Source organism: Pseudophryne corroboree, chromosome 3 (assembly GCF_028390025.1).
Source record: "Pseudophryne corroboree isolate aPseCor3 chromosome 3, aPseCor3.hap2, whole genome shotgun sequence".
NCBI lineage: Eukaryota > Metazoa > Chordata > Amphibia > Anura > Myobatrachidae > Pseudophryne > Pseudophryne corroboree.
The window spans coordinates 63,730,420-63,753,107 of NC_086446.1; the positions used below are offsets into that span (position 1 = coordinate 63,730,420).

Consider the following 22,688-nt stretch of genomic DNA (forward strand, 5'->3'; position numbering starts at 1 on the left):
GGAATTGTTTACACGGAAATCACTTCTTGTTATACATCAGGGATATCACACAGGTGAGAAACCATTTCCACATTCTGAGCGTGGGAAATGTTTTACACAGAAATCACATCAAGTTAAACATGAGAGAAGTCACACAGGGGTGAATCCATTTTCGTGTTATGAGTGTGGGGAATGGTTTCCACGGAAAACACTTCTTGTTAGACATCGGGGATATCACACAGCTGAGAAACCATCTCTGTGTTACGAGCGTGGAGATTTTTTTACACAGAAATCAGATCTTGTTGCACATGAGTGAAAGTCACACAAGTGAGAATATATTTCCATGTTATGAGTGTGGGGAATTGTTTACACGAAAATCACTTCTTAATAGACATCAGAACTCACACAGGTGAGAAACCATTTCCGTGCTCTGAGTGTGGGAAATGTTTTACATGGAAATCAGGTCTGGTTACACATCAGAGAACTCACACAGATGAGAGGCCATTTTCTTGTTCTGAGTGTGAGAAATGTTATACCACGAATACACGCCTAGCTAGACATCAGAGAGCTCAGCACAGGTAAGAACCTGTGTAAGACGTCAGAAATACCCATTTGAATTTCCTCTAATTGGCAGACTGGAAATGATTGCATAAATGTTTTGCATATTTGAAAACCAATAACATTTGTGTTTAGCCCCTTTCTCCCAGAAGGATTTAAAGCATTTTACATATTTGTATAAGGTGAGACAGCCATCTTGGTTGTGCACAATTGCTGTCCTGAGTAATAACTCACATCCTTTCGTGCTCCAATAAAGCTTTTAGTCTAATTCCGTATCGCACCCCAGGTTTCATTCTTGTCAGAACCCGCTTAATCTACCAGTCTGCTTTTGATCTTTGTGGGAGGAAAGCAGTGGAAAACCATACAAGTGTAACGGGGGTAATCCACGCTAGATTTTGAATAACTGTATTGTGCTATTATGCTAGTGCCTCCACCCAAGCCTCAAAGGTTTTGTTCCCCAGGAGTAGGCTTGGGAAAAAATCCACTGAGGTCAGATAATATGCAATAACAATCGGTCTAGCAAGACTCATGTAACATCAATTACTATAGTAAAAGAATTAATCACATATTGAAGAAAAAATTAAGTTTTATTATCTCAGGAACCCTTGTTAGTTCTTGACTCCTTTTAAATGAAATCAGAGGTTAAACAAAAAAAAAAAAACAGTAAATGGACAATAACAGCATTTGTCAAAGAACTGACTTTTATACACAATGTAGTAATTATTCTGTTGCAGACAAACCTTCCCGATCTTTGTCCCCTTTCTGACACTGAACCATCTAGTAACCACCTTGTTCCTTTCTTGAAGGTATTTCTCTTACGGTCACTTGCAGGGCTATCTAGCTACATGGCTTCCATTTTGTAGATTCTCTATACCTATATCACCTCCCCCAACTCTCCACTCTCACACTCACATACACCCAATATTAGTTTTCTGAGAATATAATTTAACAACAGAGTAATTATATTTCAACATATTTGAGATCTCAAATTACCCCTTTTATTTTTGTAAGAGTGCACTTTAAATGTTAACTCAAGCCCGGGCTGAGGATGTCCTGAAGGAGTTAATTCAATGGATGATGGTTATCAGTTAAATTCAAGGCAAACGATGGTTATATGTCTAGAATCCTGCTAATTAGCTGTATTTTATAGATGCTAGAAGTTTATCTCGGCTCATAGAAAGTTATCATCTGAAATTAGTACAATACATTTCTTAATGCTGGTTGCTGGTTAGATAACTTAAACAGCTGGTGAGGTATTTTATTGCCTTGTGGAGAAGGAATAGGCCATCCAGTACTTTTAGTGACAATAACATGTATAACTCCTGTAGTTCTCAGTCTCTAACACTTAACGGGCAGATTCAAGTGATATAAAGCTGATGGCTGTAAGAATATGTATATGAGTTTCCTCCTGTCCCAGTGCTCTCTGATCAAGAACTGTCAGGGGCACTAAGGCTATGCCAGGGTTTTCATATAGAAATAATATCCAATAGTATTAACCAAATGGTTTAGGGCTGCAGAAAAGGGAGACTTTCCCTGGCAGGTAGCAGTCTTGTATAATTACTAGTTTTACACAGCTGAAGAGTTTGCCTCAGTCAGGACGAATTGTAGAATCAGCAGTACATTATATCATCCCTTATATGCTATACTTCTTCACAGAATACACTATGCAGCATGCATATAAGCTGTGTATGGCTCTTTGTGCTAGAGGAAGCCTTTTAGTATCTCAGTTAATGAGGGGGGTTCAATTTAACTTAGGATCCATTCACTGGGAAAAGCTCTATATGTGAATGAACAGTCTACATAGACAGAGGGATGGCTAACAGTCTTGTTGGTAGAAGAGACTGCTGATAAAACCCTAGCCAGTGTGCTGTGTTGTGAGGGTGACCTTTAAGATCCTCTTGTCACCTCAGGAATATCTCTCTGCGGGCAGCCACACTCACAGTCTCTCCTCCAGACTCGGCCTCACAAACTCAGTCACTGTATACTGGCTCTGGTAATGATTTTAGGACTGAACAGCTGCTACAGTCAGGCAGATAAAGGGTGTGGATCGGGACCTTCTCCTCAGCTGGATGCACCTCACTGCTTCCCTGTCAACCAGATGTCACTACAGCCTCCTCAGATAATGTCTCACCCTCCAAATCTGTCATTTCACTAGTGAGAGATGGCGCTGCGTTTACCACACAGCAGCCCCTGTCAGTGCCTCACTATTCTCCTCACAGCTGTTTCTGTCAGGGCTTCCCGCCTAAGGTAAGCCCCACCCACTCTGGCTTTTCTCTGACTGACCTCCTTGATGAGGGGAGGGGCTGGGTTTGTTTGTTTTTCTACCCAGGATGTTTGCTGCCCCGCTCTCAATCTCCAACAGCTTTTTCATAGTTGCAGCTCATAAGGGGGGCCTTAAAGTTATTAAGTCAGGCACCAGTCACATAGTGACCTTTATTTCATAGGAAAATACTATAATAATGTTAAACGGATCACATATTTTCATCTGTATCCCCCAACTTTGTATATACCTCCTTTCACATGTTTACATATGTAATGTATAGATTTTTCTGACTGTAAACCAAACATTGATAAACTCATATAAGGTGTTACACAAGCATGAAGAGAACATGCAGATGCACACAATTAGCGCCTTGTGAATCATATCTGGCATCCCAGCACAGCGAGTCTGCAACACTGACCACTGTGCCACCATACATACAGACACCATCTAGTAACGTGTAGGTCCTTCCACTCAGATTACAGCAGCAGCACAACGGAGCATGGACACCACAAGCTCTCTGTAGTACTGTGTTCTGTACACCATGCCTCCTGAGGGATGCTCCACAATTCCCTAATATTCACCAGTGATCATTCCATGCCATTGATGGCATATTGTACTGTATCCCACGTGTGTTATATTGGGTATATATCTGGGGAATGAGAGCGGCTGACTCAGGAACGCTCCACCAGCCATAATATGTTGGCTAGGGATCTGTGCGGTGGCACATTGTTGTGCCCACTCCCATCTGAGTGACTGCATGCCATGTATGGGTGTAACTGATCCACAATGATGGTTACATACAGTAGTGTCCTTCGGGCAGTGATGTCTGCAGATCTATGTGGGTCCTAATGGACAGCACAGTTGTTAAAATATTTAGCACTGCTCCCTCACATGACTGAGGTCTTAGGTTAGATTCCCTCCATGGGCCTAACTGTGGATTTTGTATATTCATCCTTGTGCCTGCATGGTTTTTGTCCAGGTACTCTGGTTTCATCCCATATTCCAAAATATACTGGTAGGTTAGATATCTCCCAATGAAAATCGAACTGTTACATATATGTGTTTGTACATATACAGATGAAGATGTATGAGGTTAGCTATATAGATTGTAATCTCCACAGGAGCAGGGACTGATGTGAATGGACAAGTGTCCTTTGTAATGTTCTGTGGAATATGTGTATGCTTTATAACGAACTGGTAATAAATAATAAAAGACTCCACAACGTAACAGCCATTGTCTCCCTCGAGTTTCCTTTGTTGGGATGAAGCCATCATTGCCTTGTGGGGTTTTCTCATCCATCTGCGTTAAATGTTTGAAACCTCAACTCGTCAGACCAGGCTACACGTTTCCAGTCCTCTTGTGCGCAGTGGTGGTGTTTACGAGGCCAGGCAATGTACCGGAGCATTGTGCCGTGGGTCTGCAAACGGACACGAGTGACCATTGGCTACTGTACCACAATCTGCGAGATGACACTGTCCACGATCATCCACAGTTCTCCGTTGGACATAGTGGTTACACCCTGTAGGTCTTCTTTGATTTGTAGTCGTCGTATACACTAGATATACGTGGTCGAGTCGCATTATTATGACCACCGGTCACCTGCGACCCCTGTGTCCAGTGCCCAGTCTAAGAAACAACAGGCCAGAGCCTGAAACTGGTGCCAGGGGGTCCCTTGTGGCCCCTACATCTAGTGCCCAGTCTAACAAATAATAGGCCGGAGCCTGAAATTGGTGCAAGGGGGTCACCTGCGACCCCTGCATCTAGAGCCCAGTCTAACAAACAACAGGCCGGAGCCTGAAACTGGTGCCAGGAGGTCCCTTGCGACCCCTACGTCAAGTGCCCAGTCTAAGAAACACCAGGACGGGGTTTGGAACTGATGCCATTTGGTCCTTTGTGGCCCCTACAACTAGTGCCCAGTCTAACAAATAATAGGCAGAAGCCTGAAACTGGTGCCAGGGGGTCACCTGCGACCCCTATGTCTAGTGCCCAGTCTAAAAAACAAAAGTCTGGAGACCGAAACTGGTGCCAGGGGGTCCCTTGTGGCCCCTAAGTCTAGTGCCCAGTCTAACAAATAGTAGGCCGGAGCCTGAAACTGGTGCTAAGGGGTCACCTGTTACCCCTGCGTCTAAAGGCCAGTCTAACAAACAACAGGCCGAAGACTGAAACTGGTGCCAGGGGGTCCCTTGTGGCCCCTACGTCTAGTGCCCAGTCTAACAAATAATAGGCAGAAGCCTGAAACTGGTGCCAGGGGGTAACCTGCGACCCCTGTGCCTAGTGCCCAGTCTAAGAAACAACAGGCCAGAGCCCGAAACTGGTGCCAGGGGGTCCCTTGTGGCCCCTACATCTAGTGCCCAGTCTAACAAATAATAGGCCGGAGCCTGAAACTGGTGCAAGGGGGTCACCTGTGACCCCTGTGTCTAGTGCCCAGTCTAAGAAACAACAGGTCGGGCCCAAAACTGGTGCCAGGGGGTCACCTGCGACCCCTGCGTCTAGAGCCCGGTCTAACAAACAACAGGACGGGGTTTGGAACTGATGCCATTTGGTCCTTTGTGGCCCCTACAACTAGTGCCCAGTCTAACAAATAATAGGCAGAATCTTGAAACTGGTGCCAGGGGGTCACCTGTGACCCCTATGTCTAGTGCCCAGTCTAAAAAACAAAAGTCTGGAGACCGAAACTGGTGCCAGGGGGTCCCTTCTGGCCCCTACGTCTAGTGCCCAGTCTAACAAATAATAGGCCGGAGCCTGAAACTGGTGCCAGGGGGTCACCTGTGACCCCTGTGTCTAGTGCCTAGTCTAACAAACAACAGGACGGAGCCTGAAACTGGTGCCAGGGGTCCTTTGTGGCCCCTACGTCTAGTGCCCAGTCTAACAAATAATAGGCCGGAGCCTAAAACTGGTGCCAGGGGGTCACCTGTGACCCCTGTGTCTAGTGCCCAGTATAAGAAACAACAGGTCGGGCCCAAAACTGGTGCCAGGGGGGCACCTGCGACCCCTGCTTCTAGAGCCCAGTCTAACAAACAACAGGCTGGAGCCTGAAACTGGTGCCAGGAGGTCCCTTGCGACCCCTACGTCCACTGCCCAGTCTAAGAAACAGCAGGACGGGGTTTGGAACTGATGCCATTTGGTCGTTTGTGGCCCCTACAACTAGTGCCCAGTCTAACAAATAATAGGCAGAAGCCTGAAACTGGTGCCAGGGGGTCAACTGCGACCCCTATGTCTAGTGCCCAGTCTAAAAAACAAAAGGCTGGAGACCGAAACTGGTGCCAGGTGGTCCCTTGTGGCCCCTACAACTAGTGACCAGTCTAACAAATAATAGGCCGGAGCCTGAAACTGGTGCAAGGGGGTCACCTGCGACCCCTGCATCTAGAGCCCAGTCTAACAAACAACAGGCCAGAGCCTGAAACTGGTGCCAGGGGGTCCTTTGTGGCACCTACGTCTAGTGCCCAGTCTAACAAATAATAGGCCGGAGCCTGAAACTGGTGCCAGGGGGTCACCTGTGAAACCTGCGTCTAGAACCCAGTCTAACAAACAACAGGCCGGAGCCTGAAACTGGTGCCAGGGGGTCCCTTGTGGCCCCTACGTCTAGTGCCCAGTCTAGCAAATAATAGGCAGAAGCCTGAAACTGGTGCCAGGAGGTCCCTTGCGACCCCTACGTCCATTGCCCAGTCTAAAACAGCAGGCCGGGGTATGGAACTGGTGCCAGGGGGTCACCGTAGGCCCCTACATCTAGTACCCAGTCTAACAAACAACAGGCCTGAGCAGGAAATTGGTGCCAGGGGGTCACATGCGACCCTGATCTCTAGTGCCCAATCTAACAAACAAAAGGCCGGAGCCTGAAACTGGTGCCAGGGGGTCCCTTTCGACCTCTACGTATAGTGCCCAGTCTAACTAACAACATGCCTGAGTACAAAACTGGTGCCAGGGGGTCACCTGCGACCCCTATGTCTAGTACCCAGTCTAAAAAACAAAAGTCTGGAGACCAAAACTGGTGCCAGGGGGTCCCTTGTGGCCCCTACGTATAGTGCCCAGTCTAACAAATAATAGGCCGGAGCCTGAAACTGGTGCCAGGGGGTCACCTGTGACCCCTGTGTCTAGTGCCTAGTCTAACAAACAACAGGACGGAGCCTGAAACTGGTGCCAGGGGTCCTTTGTGGCCCCTACGTCTAGTGCCCAGTCTAACAAATAATAGGCCGGAGCCTAAAACTGGTGCAAGGGGGTCACCTGTGACCCCTGTGTCTAGTGCCCAGTATAAGAAACAACAGGTCGGGCCCAAAACTGGTGCCAGGGGGGCACCTGCGACCCCTGCTTCTAGAGCCCAGTCTAACAAACAACAGGCTGGAGCCTGAAACTGGTGCCAGGAGGTCCCTTGCGACCCCTACGTCCAGTGCCCAGTCTAAGAAACAGCAGGCCGGGGTTTGGAACTGGTGCCAGGGGGTCACCTTAGGCCTCCACATCTAGTGCCCAGTCTAACAAACAACAGGCCTGAGCAGGAAATTGGTGCCAGGGGGTCACATGCAAACCTGATCTCTAGTGCCCAATCTAACAAACAAAAGGCCGGAGCCTGAAACTGGTGCCAGGGGGTCCTTTGTGGCACCTACGTCTAGTGCCCAGTCTAACAAATAATAGGCCGGAACCTGAAACTGGTGCCAGGGGGTCCTTTGTGGCACCTACGTCTAGTGCCCAGTCTAACAAATAATAGGCCGGAGCCTGAAACTGGTGCCAGGGGGTCACCTGTGACCCCTGCGTCTAGAGCCCAGTCTAAGAAACAACAGGTCGGGCCCAAAACTGGTGACAGGGGGTCACCTGCGACCCCTGCGTCTAGAGCGCAGTCTAACAAACAACAGGCCGGAGCCTGAAACTGGTGCCAGGAGGTCCCTTGCGACCCCTACATCCAGTGCCCAGTCTAAGGAACAGCAGGCCGGGGTTTGGAACTGGTGCCAGGGGGTCACCTTAGGCCCCTACATCTAGTGCCCAGTCTAACAAACAACAGGCCTGAGCAGGAAGTTGGTGCCAGGGGGTCACATGCGACCCTGATCTCTAGTGCCCAATCTAACAAACAAAAGGCCGGAGCCTGAAACTGGTGCCAGGGGGTCCCTTTCGACCTCTACGTATAGTGCTCAGTCTAACTAACAACATGCCTGAGTACGAAACTGGTGCCAGGGGGTCACCTGCGGCCCCTATATCTAGTGCCCAGTCTAAGAAACAACAGGCCGGAGCCTGAAACTGGTGCCAAGGGGTCACCTGTTACCCCTGCGTCTTAAGCCCAGTCTAACAAACAACAGGGCGAAGACTGAAACTGGTGCCAGGGGGTCCCTTGTGGCCCCTTCGTCTAGTGCCCAGTCTAGCAAATAATAGGCAGAAGCCTGAAACTGGTGCCAGGGGGTCACCTGCGACCCCTGTGTCTAGTGCCCAGTCTAAGAAACAACAGGCCAGAGCCCGAAACTGGTGCCAGGGGGTCCCTTGTGGCCCCTAAGTCTAGTGCCCAGTCTAACAAATAATAGGCTGGAGCCTGAAACTGGTGCCAGGGGGTCCCTTGTGGCCCCTAAGTCTAGTGCCCAGTCTAACAAATAATAGGCTGGAGCCTGAAACTGGTGCAAGGGGGTCCCTTGTGGCCCCTACGTCTAGTGCCCAGTCTAGCAAATAATAGGCAGAAGCCTGAAACTGGTGCCAGGGGGTCACCTGCGACCCCTGTGTCTAGTGCCCAGTCTAAGAAACAACAGGCCAGAGCCCGAAACTGGTGCCAGGGGGTCCCTTGTGGCCCCTACATCTAGTACCCAGTCTAACAAACAACAGGCCTGAGCAGGAAATTGGTGCCAGGGGGTCACATGCGACCCTGATCTCTAGTGCCCAATCTAACAAACAAAAGGCCGGAGCCTGAAACTAGTGCCAGGGGGTCCCTTTCGACCTCTACGTATAGTGCCCAGTCTAACTAACAACATGCCTGAGTACGAAACTGGTGCCAGTGGGTCACCTGCGGACCCTGTATCTAGTGCCCAGTCTAACAAACAACAGGCCAGAGCCTGAAACTGGTGCCAGGAGGTCCCTTGCGACCCCTACATCAAGTGCCCAGTATAAGAAACACCGGGCCGGTGTTTGTATCTATTGGCAGGGGGTCACCGTAGGCCCCTACACATAGTGCCCAGTCTAACAAACAACAGGCCTGAGCAGGAAATTGGTGCCAGGGGGTCACCTGCGACCCCTATGTCTAGTGCCCAGTCTAAAAAACAATAGGCTGGAGACCGAAACTGGTGCCAGGGAGTCCCTTTTGGCCCCTACGTCTAGTGCCCACTCTAACAAATAATAGGCCGGAGCCTGAAACTGGTGCAAGGGGGTCACATGTGACCCCTGTGTCTAGTGCCTAGTCTAACAAACAACAATCCGGAGCCTGAAACTGGTGCCAGGAGGTCCAGTGCGACACCTACGTCCAGTGCCCAGTCTAAAAAACACCAGGCCGGAGCTCGGAACTGGTGCCAGGGGGTCACCTGCGGACCCTACATCTAGTGCCCAGTCTATCAAACAATAGGCCTTAGCAGGAAATTGTTTCAAGTGGGTCACCTGCGACCCTGATGTCTAGTGCCCAGTCTATAAAACAAAAGGTTGGAGACCGAAACTGGTGCCAGGGGGTCCCTTGTGGCCCCTACATCTAGTGCCCAGTCTAACAAACAACAGTCCAGAGCCTGAAACTGGTGCCAGGAGGTCCAGTGCGACACCTACGTCCAGTGCCCAGTCTAAAAAACACCAGGCCGGAGCTCGGAACTGGTGCCAGGGGGTCACCTGCGGACCCTACATCTAGTGCCCAGTCTAACAAACAATAGGCCTTAGCAGGAAATTGTTTCAAGTGGGTCACCTGCGACCCTGATGTCTAGTGCCCAGTCTATAAAACAAAAGGTTGGAGACCGAAACTGGTGCCAGGGGGTCCCTTGTGGCCCCTACATCTAGTGCCCAGTCTAACTAATCACATGCCTGAGTACGAAACTGGTGCCAGGGGGTCACCTGCGACCCCGAGGTCTAGTGCCCAGTCTATAAAACAAAAGGTTGGAGACCGAAACCCCTACATCTAGTGCCCAGTCTAACAAAGAATAGGCCGGAGCCTGAAACTGGTGCCAGGGGTTCCCTTGTGCCCCCTACGTCTAGTGCCCAGTCTAACTAATAATAGGCCGGAGCGTGAAACTGGTGCAAATGTTTCACCTGTGACCCCTGTGTCGAGAGCCCAGTCTAAGAAACAACAGGTTGGGCCCAAAACTGGTGCCAGGGGGTCACCTGTGACCTCTGCGTCTAGTGCCCAGTCTAATAAACAACAGGCCAAAGCCTAAAACTGGTGCCAGGCGGTCCCTTGCGACCCTTACGTCCAGTGCCCAGTCTAAGAAACAGCAGGCCGGGGTTTGGAACTGGTGCCAGGGGGTCACCTTAGGCCCCTACATCTAGTGCCAGTCTAACAAACAACAGGCCTGAGCAGGAAACTGGTGCCAGGGGGTCACATGCGAACCTGATCTCTAGTGCCCAATCTAACAAACAAAAGGCCGGAGCCTGAAACTGGTGCCAGAGGGTCCCTTTCGACCTCTACGTATAGTGCCCAGTCTAACTATCAACATGCCTGAGTACGAAACTGGTGCCAGGGGGTCACCTGCGACCCCTATGTCTAGTGCCCAGTCTAAAAAACAAAAGTCTGGAGACCGAAACTGGTGCCAGGGGGTCCCTTGTGGCCCCTACGTCTAGTGCCCAGTCTAACAAATAATAGGCCGGAGCCTGAAACTGGTGCAAGGGGTTCACCTGTGACCCCTGTGTCTAGTGCCCAGTATAAGAAACAACAGATCGGGCCCAAAACTGGTGCCAGGGGGTCACCTGCGACCACTGCTTCTAGAGCCCAGTCTAACAAACAACAGGCTGAAGCCTGAAACTGGTGCCAGGAGGTCCCTTGCGAGTCTAATACAACGGACTCGGAGAGGACGCCAGCCACGTCCTCTCCCTATCAATCTCAATGCAAGTGTGAAAATGGCGGCGACGCGCGGCTCCTTATATAGAATCCGAGTCTCGCGAGAATCCGACAGCGGGATGATGACGTTCGGGCGCGCTCGGGTTAACCGAGCAAGGCGGGAGGATCCGAGTCGCTCGGACCCGTGTAAAAAAAAAAAGGTGAAGTTCGGGCGGGTTCGGATTCCGTGGAACCGAACCCGCTCATCACTGCTTGCGACCCCTACATACACTGCCCAGTCTAAGAAACAGCAGGCCGGGGTTTGGAACTGATGCCATTTGATCCTTTGAGGCCCCTACAACTAGTGCCCAGTTTAACAAACAACAGGCCGGAGCCTGAAACTGGTTCAAAGGGGTCACCTGTTACCCCTGTGTCTAAAGCCCAGTCTAACAAACAACAGGCCGGAGCTTGAAACTGGTGCCAGGGGGTCCTTTGTGGCCCTTGTGTCTAGTGCCCAGTCTAAGAAACAACAGGTCGGGCCCAAAACTGGTGCCAGGGGATCACCTGCGACCCCTGCGTCTAGAGCTCAGTCCAACAAACAACAAGCCGGAGCCTGAAACTGGTGCCAGGAGGTCCCTTGCGACCCCTACGTCCAGTGCCCAGTCTAAGAAACAGCACGCCGGGGTTTGGAACTGGTGCCAGGGGGTCACCTTATGCCCCTACATCTAGTACCCAGTCTAACAAACAACAGGCCTGAGCAGGAAATTGGTGCCAGGGGGTCACATGCGACCCTGATCTCTAGTGCCCAATCTAACAAACAAAAGGCCGGAGCCTGAAACTAGTGCCAGGGGGTCCCTTTCGACCTCTACGTATAGTGCCCAGTCTAACTAACAACATGCCTGAGTACGAAACTGGTGCCAGTGGGTCACCTGCGGACCCTATATCTAGTGCCCAGTCTAACAAACAACAGGCCAGAGCCTGAAACTGGTGTCAAGGGGTCACCTGTTACCCCTGCGTCTAAAGCCCAGTCTAACAAACAACAGGCCGAAGACTGAAACTGGTGCCAGGGGGTCCCTTGTGGCCCCTATGTCTAGTGCCCAGTCTAACAAATAATAGGCAGAAGCCTGAAACTGGTGCCTCATCCCGGGGGCAGAGAGTCTTAACCAGGCATTCCCAACCACGGTCCTCAAGGCACACCAACCGTGCAGGTTTTAGTGATAACCAGGCTGCAGCACAGATGGTTAAATCAAAATAACTGAGCTACTAATTAAGTCACCTGCGCTGAATCCTGGATATCACTAAAACCTGCACTGTTAGTGTGCCTTGAGGACCGTGGTTGGGAATGCCTGGTCTAAATGATCAATAACAGAATCAGACCACTTTACCATTGCCCTGGAAATCCACCCACAAACTATTGTGAGGCGCTGTGCTACACCCGCTGCCATATAAATTGCCTTGAGAGTGGTCTCAATTTTATGGTCAGCTGGTTCTTTTAGGGATATAGTCCCTGGCACAGGCAGTACAAAATTCTTAGACAGTCTGGACACAGATGTATCGACCAATGGGGGGAGGGAATTTCCCGGACCTTCCTGTCCTCAGCAGGGAGGGGAAAGGTAGTTAAAAACCTCTGAGGAACTTAACATTTCTTGTCCAGGTTTAACCATGCTTCCCTGGCTAGGGAGTTTAACTCTTTAGACATGGTAAAAGTTTCTAAAAGTTTCTGAGGTCTTTGCTCGAACATTAAAGTACAACTCCTCATCTGGTTCTGACTCCTGATCCGGAATGTGAAGAACCTCTCTAACAGCAAAAATGAGGGCCTCCACCCCTGGGGACAGAGAAATGTCTTAATCCATGTCATCATCATCCACATCAGGCTGACCAGAATCAGACTGGAGCACCTGTGGCAGTGAGCGATTATGTGAAACCAACAGAGGGGGCTGAGAAGCCTTTCTGGTATCTGCTGCTTTAGCCATACAAACAATAAACTGCTTCAACACCTGTCTCTCCTTTTTAGCTGCAGCTAATTCTGTATTGACATTCTGAATCATGCATTTAAAATTGTCTAACCAGTCAGGTGTTTGTGAACTGTGCCCCTGTGGAGATAAGGAGCATTATTCACACATGAGGTACCCGCTGATGAAGGGGTAGAGTTACAAGCAGTACACATAACCGTGTCCACAGACATATTGACACAACTGTAATACAGCGCAGCTCCCTGGAAAACACCCCCACACAGACCCTAAAGAGCCCCTGGAGTGACACTGAGGAACGGAGACCAGCACACAAACACAGCAGCCCAATGTTGGAATGTAAGCGTATATCTGATATAAGTGCAGCGGCGCTGTCGCTAGAGAGCTTCCCCCTGCTATGACCCTCTGGTACCAGGTCAGAAGTCTGTAACCGCGTGGGTCCCCGGAGGAGCAGCGTACATGCAGCCTTGATCTGCAGCAGCAGAAAATGGCGCCTTCCCGCCTCTAATCCCACTCTGGGAAGCCCCATCTCTTGCAATGGCGCGTGGTCCCTGTGATTTGAGTTAATTATACTGGCTGTTATACAAAGTAAAAACTTTATATAAAGAACAAGCATCTGTTATGGTAACCAATTTTGCAGACAAAGGGTATAATATCTCTAAATTATCCAAAGCATCAGAAGAAGTTGGTAGTATTGATACTCACATTACAAAAACCTAAAGAATCCAAAAAGAATAACATCACAAACTTCAAGGTCTCTTTCCATACACAGTTCAACAAACAACATAAAAGGATAGAAGGAATAGTTAGAAAGAACTGGAACATTCTATTGAAAGATGATATGTTGAGCAAAGTGTTACCCAAAAAACCCAAATTTACATATAGGAGGGCACCAAATATCAAAAACAGCCTAATATCTAGCGCATTACCGATGGATGGAAAGAGGTTTCTTCCCAGAAATAAGGGGTTTTATCGGTGTGGAGATTGTAAACTTTGTAAAGCTTGTCCCAGTAATGAGTCTAAAGTTACCAATTTTGGCTGGGAGAAAAAGACCATCAAGATAGACGAGTTTATCACTTGTCACACGGATTATGTCATTTATGGCATAATATGTAAATGCAATTTATTGTATATAGGTAAAACTAAACGACAAGTCAAAATTCGATGGGCAGAACATGTCCGCAACATCATTAATGGTAATGTCAATCATCCCTTTTCTTTACACTTTAAAGAAAAACATGAAAAATCGGTTAAGGGTCTAAAGAGCTTTTGATCAATCAAATGGATACAAAATAATTGGAGAACAAGGGATAGAGATCATAGGTTAGCAAAAGCTGAAATGAGGAATATATATGAATTTAATAGCCTTAAACCCCATGGTCTAAACCACGATTTTGAAATCAGGTCGTTTCTGTAAATCGTGGTAGGCCCATTTTTGTCAGGATTTCATCTGTATGGATTTTAGGGATCACCCATTTTAAACTTTGCCATTTATACAGGGGGGCAAATGGAATATAGATGACTCCATTTTCAGTTAACAAATGACTTTATGTCTAGTCAACATGTAATTTTATAACTTTTTTTCAAGCCAATAGAATGGTAGGCTATAATGTTATTCATGTGTTTTGTTCATTTAGATACCCAAATAGTTCATATCCTGTCAGTTTTATATACTGTATGGGCAGTGGGTAATCTCACTGCACCTGATATTATAGTTTCCTATGAGTCTCAGCCATCTTGGAAAAGGGCAAAGTAAGGGTCTAAATCCCCCTACAAGATTTATAGGCAACTTCACCGGAACTGGTTTTAAAATACACTCTAATGGTCCATAGGTTTAGGTGCCACGGAGTCATGGATTTTAATCATGACATACCGTGAGCCGGGTCATATTACGTGTGGTACACACAGCCCAGATTACCAGCGTAACTATGGTGATTGGACGCGGTGGGCGGCATAAGTTAGGAAGCGGCACACGTGACCTTATGGTGACGTGAGCGGAAGTTGTTCCGAAAGAGGCCGCGTAACCAAGGAAACCACGGGTGGTAACAAGCCCGTCATACTCATCTTTGCTTAGACGTGGTGGGCTGTGTGCTTCGGGAAACGCCCGCGGTGTCATCGTAACGTGAGCGGAGGTCGCTCCGTGAGTATATATGTAGCCTGGTAGACTGGGGGCGGTGGCACGCTGGGGAGTTATACATTGGACCATAGGGTTGCGTGTACCGGAAATTGTCCGAATCCGTAACCATGGAGATAAGATAAACATTTTTACACCAACCTTTTGGCGCCAAATATGTAAATGATTTCAGCACAGAAGTTTTATATGATTGGTCAGTTTGAATGTCTATCATAGGGGAATTAAACCTATTGGTTAATTAATCAATCACCAATTGATTAGAGCTCATACTATTTAAGGAAGGTCAGACTGGAGATTTCATTATCCAGCTGACCACACAGGAGAGTCCACATATCAGTGGTATGTTGCATAATGTTGGATGCTTTTTAAAATTGGAAATTATGTTTTTATAACCTATTGATATTATGTATATCATTTATAGTCACATACACTGTTTAATCTTGATAAAGACGCCGCCGAGCATCGAAACGCGTTGATACAGTGTAATATTGATGTCTTAACCGGTTCATCCATTGAGGGGAGCATATGACAAATTGTTGTGATATCCGGATCATTTCATGTCAGCTGAATTCCATCTCTGTTCCCCAAATTGGTATGGCCGGTTGTCTATTTGTGTTTCATTTGTGAATTTTAATAAAAAGGGTTTCCTTTGCCCTAATTGGCTTCACTTTTTTAATTTCATACCCACCATATGAGTGATATCCATACTCAGTATACGGGCGAAAGAGACATTACCTACGGAAAAGAAACCTTTACGTGCTTTCTATTTCACTTTTTCAAGTAAGCATACACGTAAGGATTCGTTACCGTATCTTCACGGCATCACTTTTTGGGTGACCCTATAAGAAGGTGGACGTCATATCTCTTTTCTGGGACCATCCTCATCACCTAGTTTCCCATTTACACAGTGGAAAGAACTGTAGTGCCTAAACAGGATTACACTAATGTATTTTGTCTCTCTTTCTTTCATGCATACCATGACATCGCTGTGAGGATCGTTTAAAACAAAGGGACATTTGGAGCGCAGAAAGTGAGACTGTATTTTATCGGTTATATAAAGTAAAAACATGACTGTACAAAGAGCCTTGTCTGACAGTGAGCACTGCGGAGAAGAGCCAGTTCTGTCCACGGCAGGCACCGCAGCTCGTGGCCCGTGACATGCCGCCAAACTGCACCGGGGACCCACTAACCGGGACCCCCGGTGTAACACGCACTGCACCTTGAGCTTCGGCATCTGTTAGAGGGTGGCGGCTTGCTGCCAGCGTGGGCACGCAAACTAACGATGTGTGATCAGTGCGGGTAGGAATAACTTTCTTCGGAATACCTTTCCGAGCAAGAATCAGGGGCTCAACTTCCATGTCGTCAAACGTAGCCGCGATAAGTATTGATAGGCGAATGGCCCCTGCTGCAGCAGGTCCTCACGAAGAGGAAGAGGCCTTGGTTCTTCTTGCAGTAGATTCAGTAGGTCCGCGTACCAAGCCCTTCTTGGCCAATCTGGCGCAATGAGGATCGCTTGAACCCTTGTTCTCCTTATGAGCTTTAGGATTCTTGGGATGAGTGGGAGTGGTGGAAACACGTACACTGACTGGAACACCCACGGAGACACCAGGGTATCGCACTGCCACTGCCTGTGGGTCCCTCAACCTGGAACAATAACGCCGAAGCTTCTTGTTGAGATGAGAGGCCATCATATCAATTTGGGGCAATCCCCAAAGATCTGTTATTTCCTTAAAAACCTCTGGATGGAGTCCCCACTCTCCTGGATGGAGATCATGTCTGCTGAGGAAGTCTGCTTCCCATTTATCTACTCCCGGAATGAAGATGGCTGACAGTGCCAACGCGTGTTTTTCTGTCCAGAGCAGTATTCTTGTCACCACTGACATTGCCGCTCTGCTCTTCGTTCCGTTTATGTAAGCCACTGTTCTTACGTTGTCTGACTGCACTTGGATGGCCCGATTTCTCAGAAGAGGGGCCGCCTGAAGAAGACCGTTGTGGATGGCTCTTAGTTCCAGGATGTTGATGGGCAGGCCGGCTTCCAGGCTTGACCACCGTCCATGGAAGGTTACTCCTTGAGTGACTGCTCCCCAGTCCCAGAGGCTCGCATCGGTTGTTAGCCGGACCCAGTCCTGAATCCCGAACCTACGGCCTTCTAGGAGGTGAGGCAATTGGAGCCACCAGAGGAGAGAAATCCTTGCCCTTGGCGAAAGACGAATTCTCTGATGCATGTGGAGGTGAGATCCCGACCACTTGTCCAGGAGATCCAGCTGGAAGGGCCAAGCATGGAATCTCCCATACTGGAGAGCCTCGTAGGAGGTCACCATCTTTCCCAATAGGGGAATGCATTGATGAACCGACACCCGGGATGGCTTCAAGACATCCCGGAGCATGGATTGAATCACCAACGCTTTGTCCCGTGGAAGAAACACCCGCTGCGCTTCCGTATCCAGGATCATTCCCAGAAATGACAATCTCTGGGTTGGTTCCAAATGTGACTTTGGAAAATTCAGAATCCACCCGTGAGTCTGGAGCAGTCGCGTTGTGAGAACAATGGATTGCAGCAGCTTCTCCTTGGACCATGCCTTTATCAGGAGATCGTCCAGATAAGGAATTATGTTCACACCCTGCTTGCGGAGTAACATCATCATTTCTACCGTCACCTTTGTAAACACCCTCGGTGCTGTGGAGAGGCCGAATGGTAGGGCCTAGAACTAAAAATGACAGTCCAGCAATGCAAAGTGGAGATAAGCCTGATGCGGCAGCCAAATCGGAATGTGTGATACCAGGAATTCCCCCTCTTCCAGACCCGATATCACCGCCCTAAGAGACTCCATCTTGAACTCCTTTAGAAAAGGGTTCAACGATTTTAGGTTCAGAATGGGACTGACTGAACCATCTGGTTTCGATACTACGAAAAGGTTCGAATTGGTAACCCTTCGTCAGCATGTCAGGTGGTACCGGCACAATGACCTGTGCCTCCACCAGCTTTTGGACAGCGTCTTGAAGCACTGTGCTGTCCTCCAACAGAGTTGGTAAACCCGACTTGAAAATAGGATTTTAATATACCTACCGGTAAATCCTTTTCTCGTAGTCCGTAGAGGATGTTGGGGAGCATCATAGACCATGGGGTATAGACAGGTCCTGTGGAGCCTTGGGCACTATAAATTTGAATAGTGGTGGTTGGCTCCTCCCTCTATGACCCTCCTCCAGACCTCAGCTTAGGAACTGTGTCCGAGGAGACGGACAACCCCGAGAGAGGATACTACAATGTTGTGTGGCGAGATTCACACCAACTCACACTGAACTTTTAACATGCAACCACATGTAACTCAACGAAAACATGTCAATATACATGAACCAAAGAGTGGCAGCAACAGCTGCCATTACTTAGCAAATAATAACTGCACAGGGAACAGAAGCACTGAGCGGGCACCCAACATCCTCTACGGACTACGAGAAAAGGATTTACCAGTAGGTATATTAAAATCCTATTTTCTCTTACGTCCTAGAGGATGTTGGAGATCATCATAGACCATGGGGCCAATACCATAGCTCCCACTAGGGGAGGGAAAGTGCTGAATCTCCCTGCAAAACTGATTGACCAAACAGGAGGTCATCAGAGGCCAAAGTATCAAACTTGTAGAACTTTGCAAATGTGTTTGATCCTGACCACGTAGCTGCTCTGCAAAGTTGAAGTGCCGAGACACCCCGGGCAGCCGCCCAGGAAGAACCCACTTTATGAGTAGAGTAAAGTTGGTTTCGGCAGTCCCGCCGAAGAATAAGCATGCTGGACAGTACAACAGATCCAGCGACTAATAGTCTGCTTAGAAGCAGGACACCCAATTTTATTGGGATCATAAAGCCCGAACAAAGCTTCTGAATTTCAAAGAGGAGCAGTCCTCTTGACATATATCTTTAAAGCCCTTACAACGTCCAAGGACTTCCCCCGTATTAGAAGCATCAGTGGCTATGGGTACTACAATTGGTTGATTGATATGAAAAGATGATACAACTGCTGACGCGTTCTCAACTCAGCCCGATCCTCATGAAAAATCAGGTAAGGGCTCTTGTGAGACAAGGCCCCTAATTCAGACACCCGCCTTGCGGATGCTAAAGCCAACAAGGTGACTACCTTCCATGTAAGAAATGTTAATTCTGCCTTCCATAAAAGGTTCAAACCACTCCGATTGCAAGAACTGCAACACCACATTAAGGTCCCATGGCTCCGTAAGAGGCACAAAGGGAGGTTGGATGTGCAGAACCCCTTTTATAAAAGTACCTCTGGAAGGGTAGCCAATTGTTTCTGGAAAAATATGGACAAGGCCGAAATTTGGACCTTGATAGAGCCTAACTTTAGGCCTTCATCCACTCCTTACTGTAGGAAAAGGAGTAATCTACCCAAACGGAATTCTTCCGTAGGGAACTTGTTGGACTCACACCAAGAGACATACTTTCGCCAAATTCTATGGTAATGTTTTGACGTCACCGCTTTTCTAGCCTGAATAAGGGTAGGAATTACCTAGTTCGGATTACCTTTCCGGGCCAAAAGCTTTCGCTCGACCTCCATACCATCAAACCTAGAAGCAGTAAGGCCTTCGAGGCCCTGGGTCTTGACTTTGAAGAAGAAGGAACCTTCTTCTTAGAACGAGACTCAGAAGTCTTTGCAGGCCTATGAGGGCCATGAGGTTCGTCAGAACCGCAGCTACTGGATCTGGACGGCTTCGTTACAGAGACCCCAATGTTAGAACTAGCCGGAGGATTCCTCCCACAAGGAGTGGGAGTATCCACTTGGAATAAAGTATCCCAACCATCAGCTGTAGACAAAGGAGCCTTACGTCTCTTTGAAGATTTAGAGAAAGGACGTTTACACTTCTGCGAAGCACTCAAATTGGACACCTCCTTTGGAGATGTAGTCTCAGGCTGCACTGCGTCAGTCACCGTATGAGAAAAAACAATCTTCTTTGGAAGCTCGTCTTGCAATGGAAGCGGAGCCAGGTCTGATTCTTGTACCTGTGTCCCTGTAGTAAATGAGGTAACCTTATTACAATGCACAATCGCAAGATGTGTTGATAGCAAGTCAGTGGTTGTTCCTTCAGGACAGTCTACTGTAGGATTAGATTATGGAATAATATTTTTCGGCTGCAGAATTCTGCTATTTTTATTGATTATCATTTGAATTCTCTGTAATTGTCTATGACAATTCCGCCAGGAGGGAGCTTTTACTGTAAACAGGAAGGCAACGTCGCAGTTGATTTTGTGATCCCTCCCGACTGGACACCCACAGGGCAGTCCCAGCGTCATTGCACAGCACACGTCACACAGTCATTACATCAGCTGGAGAGAAACATTTGTAGTCAGACTCAGGAGATTGCAGGCGCCATCTTCCAGACTTGCTGCGGGCGCCGCCATGTTTGCTTGGTCTCACCACAGAATTAGCGACAGACAGGTAGTAACGCATGACGGGCGCCGCGGCCTGTGGGCTCCGCCCACCCTGACGTCACTACTGGTCTGCAGTCCTCTCTCTCTCTTTCTATCTCCCGGATGTGATCCCCTTGCCGCTCTCATGCCCCAGGTAATGTTACTGCCACCCCCACCTGCTGGATCATGTGACCTGTCTGTCTCTCACCGGAGGAGGGGTGTGTGAATGGTAGCTACGTTGGGGAAGCGACCAGTGGCTTCACAAATGATGTGTGTGCGACATATGGCTGCATGGGAGAGGATTGTGTCACCAGTGGCTGAGGGGTGTGTGAAGAGTGGGTGACAGCTGGGTGAGGGGTGTGTGAAGAGTGGGTGACGGGTGGGTGATGGGTGGCTGAAGGGTGGGTGACAGGTGGGTGATGGGTGGCTGAAGGGTGGGTGACGGGTGGCTGAGGGGTGTGTGAGGGGTGGCTACATGGGCGAGAAGTTTGTGACCAATGCCTACACGAGCGATTTGCGTGGGACCTGTGGGGAGGTGTGTGTCTCTGGTCTGTCACCTACTGGGCAAGGGGGGTATCACTGATGGCCACATGGGAATGGGGCATGTGACCGGTAGGCACATCACAGTGTGGGTGGGTGAAAGTGTAGTACACCCAGCAGACACATACGTGGGGCTGCGTGTACTTGTGTATGTCTGGTGGGTTCTATCCCAGTGCAGAAAAGGTAAGCATGAAGACGAGGAAGTGTGCCCATTAGAGGGAAGGGGAAAATCTATGTGTTACCGGCGGCCGGGGTCCCTGCAGAGGGGCGAGCGTCAGTATATTGGCAGTGGGGTGAGCACTAGAAAGCCCATTGCGGTCTCGCTGCGCGCGCCACAGGTTATATTCTGCCTCTATGGGTCTCATAATTGCCTCCTCAGGAGAAGGTGTACAGTGTGATTGGGAGTGAGTGTGTCTGCTGTCATCAATCAACACACTGAATTGTCACACAGGAATCCCATCATTTATGTACATCTGGGCACAGGAAATCTCTCATTTTGTGGAATGATATTAAAACAAACATCAAAAAATCCTCAACAAATTTAGTGAATTGCACCAAATATGTGTGCGATAGGCATAAGAAACCGGCCAGGAGAGGAACATTGGTGTAACATTATGCAATATGGCGTGGAGACTTACTGGTTGCTCAGTGTTACACCTTTCTGTGTTCTCTGTGATATGTATTGTATTTAGTCCTAGACACTCCAGCTGTGAGAATCCAGAGTCTTTATTACACGTCACACTTTCCGTATTTTCACTGAGGAAGGACACGGGCAGCAAGTCACAAGAGATAGCGGATAATCTCGCCCTGGTGATTGGGGAGGGGATCTGTGAGTGTCACAGTGACATCACTTATATCTATAGTAATAATACAGGGACATGACTGAGGAGGTGAGGGGATTTGGGATCGTCACCGTGACATCACTTATATCTATAGTAATAATACAGGGACATGACTGGGGAGGTGAGGGGATCTGTGAGTGTCACAGTGACATCACATATCTATAGAAATAATAGTCATGACTGGAGAGGGGAGGGGATCAGTAAATGTAAACAGTGATATTTAGTGTCTGCTTCAATACAAAAGAATACACAGTAGTAAAGAAGACATCCGGTGAGTATGGACCACTCGGCAACCATCTGCATGTGTCAGAAGGACTGAGCAGGACCCAGATCCCCATCACAGTATCTCCACCTCACTCATTGCTATATGAGATAGACCGTGACCAGAAGACCCTGTAACTCACCAACAAGATCATTCAGCTGCTGACTGGAGAGGTGACTGCTGGGAATGGGACATTATACAGTAACACCAGGAGATGTGTCTGGGTGATGACTGGAGAGGTGACTGCTGGGAATGGGACATTATACAGTAACACCAGGGGATGTGTCTGGGTGATGACTATATCATTGTGTGTGTCAGGTTCCTATAAGGTGTCAGGATGTCACTGTCTATCTCTCCATGCAGGAGGGGGAGTATATAGAGGAACACAGGGGTCTGTACAAGGACGTGATGATGGAGAATCACCGGCCCCTCACATCGCTGGGTAAGAGGAGACTGTCATGTTGGGGGCCCCTATATACACACATCATCTGATAATCACATATATACACTGTACTCAGTCACTGTGTGTCTCCTACAGATGGTCCCAGTAACAGAGATACCCCAGAGAGATGTCACCATCCTCTGTATTCCCAGGATTGTACAGAGGAGAATCACAGGATCCCACAGGAGGATCAGGTAGGTGGGATTTAGGGTATCACTAATATACCAAAGTCACTCACTGTATGATCTGTAGAACAGCTATATCATTTTGTTATGATGGTTTATTAGGAGGAAGAACTGACTGATTTTATGGCAGAAGACACAGAGGGAGAAGAAGCGACGTATGTGATTGATAATGAGGCAGAAGATAT

The 22,688-nt window shown here is 48.4% G+C and overlaps 1 long non-coding RNA gene across 1 annotated transcript; it reads left to right on the forward strand.

The window, feature by feature from the left end:
• The first annotated feature begins 423 nt into the window (after positions 1 to 423).
• Positions 424 to 22,664, forward strand: LOC135057484 (uncharacterized). Its single transcript, XR_010244152.1, has 4 exons — positions 424 to 557; positions 22,240 to 22,318; positions 22,415 to 22,512; positions 22,606 to 22,664. It is a non-coding gene; the product is annotated as an uncharacterized LOC135057484 (long non-coding RNA).
• Positions 22,665 to 22,688: the final 24 nt, after the last annotated feature.